At 49.4% G+C, this 1,368-nt stretch overlaps 1 long non-coding RNA gene across 1 annotated transcript in view; it reads left to right on the top strand.

Moving 5' to 3' along the window:
• The first annotated feature begins 756 nt into the window (after positions 1-756).
• Positions 757-1,368, top strand: part of LOC112070559 (uncharacterized) — a 1,257-nt gene continuing 645 nt past the window's right edge. Inside the window, exon 1 of the long non-coding RNA XR_002893925.2 lies at positions 757-1,095. This is a non-coding gene — a long non-coding RNA (uncharacterized lncRNA). The remainder of the gene's footprint in view (positions 1,096-1,368) is intronic.

Raw genomic sequence — 1,368 nt, forward strand, 5'->3', positions numbered from 1 at the left:
ATAGTCCTGTACCTTCTGGGGGTGCGTTAGTTTATAGGGACACTGTCGGGATAGTCCTGTACCTTCTGGGGGTGCGTTAGTTTATAGGGACACCGTCGGGATAGACAGGGACAGCTGGTCAGGTAAGTCCGTGTACCTTCTGGGTTTGCCTTGTATAGTTGGGTATAGACATGTCGGGACATGGACCTGTACCTTCTGGGGGTGCGTGGTTTATAAGAGACACCGTCGGGAAGACAGGGGACACTGTCGGAAATAGTCCCGTGTTTACCTTCTGGGGTGCGTTGAGTTTATAGGGACCACTGTCGGGATTAGTCTGGCTGTACGTTGGTGGGGGCTAAAATGGTATGGGACACCGCGGTTAGACAGGGACCACTGTCGAGAATAGTCCTGTACTCGTCTGGGGGTGCGTAGTTATAGGGACACTGTAGGATAGTCCTGTACCTTCTCGGGGGTGCGTTGATATGGGACGAACCTCGGGATAGGCCTTTCCTGTCTGGTGGGGCGGTTGCGTTAGTTTATAGGGACACCGTCGGGATAGTCCTAGACCTTTTTGGGTTGCTGGCTGAAGGTGAGTAGTTACATGGTATGTACCTTTTCCTTCTCAAAGGGTGTATTAGTGATTACTAAGAGGAGAGGCCAAGGCAATGGGAAGCCTGAAGAATGGACAGAATACCTGGGTAATACTTACTCAACAAGTTCTCCCCCCTCTACCTCTCCAGTTGGACCAGTCCAATTTACTCAACAAGTTCTCTCTACCTCTCCAGTGGACCAGTCCATTTACTCAACAGTTCTCTCTACCTCTCCAGTGGACCAGTCCATTTACTCAACAGTTCTCTCCCCCTCTCCAGCGGTTGCAGTGGTCCAGTCCATCTCAGTGTTTGACCAGAGCAGACTGTTCAGTATCCCTCTACCTCTCCAGTGGTCCAGTCCATTTACTCAACAGTTCTCTCTCCCCCTCTCCAGCGGTTGCAGTGGTCCAGTCCATCTCAGTGTTTGACCAGAGCAGACTGTTCAGTATCCCTCTACCTGAGGCCCTGGGCTCATCTGTCAGCTTCTCCTGTGTCCTCTATATCTATCTACCTCTCATGGTCATCGGTGAGTTGTCAACCATAGTCATGAAAAATGTATCCTAATGTTTTGGAACAATCTACATATTTCTCTTGTACGGTGCAGTTGTGGGGTAATTACTATTTCTGACAACATTGAGGTGTCCATCTTTAAAGGCTGTGTACATGTAACAACATAGGCCACACCCTCATATATAAAGATGGACGCCACACCCTCATATATAAAGATGGACGCCTCAGGCCCCACCCTCATATATAAACATGGACGCCTCATAGGCCACACCCTCATATATAAAGATGG

Source organism: Salvelinus sp. IW2-2015, unplaced genomic scaffold (genome assembly GCF_002910315.2).
Source record: "Salvelinus sp. IW2-2015 unplaced genomic scaffold, ASM291031v2 Un_scaffold1366, whole genome shotgun sequence".
In the NCBI taxonomy this organism is placed as follows: domain Eukaryota; kingdom Metazoa; phylum Chordata; class Actinopteri; order Salmoniformes; family Salmonidae; genus Salvelinus; species Salvelinus sp. IW2-2015.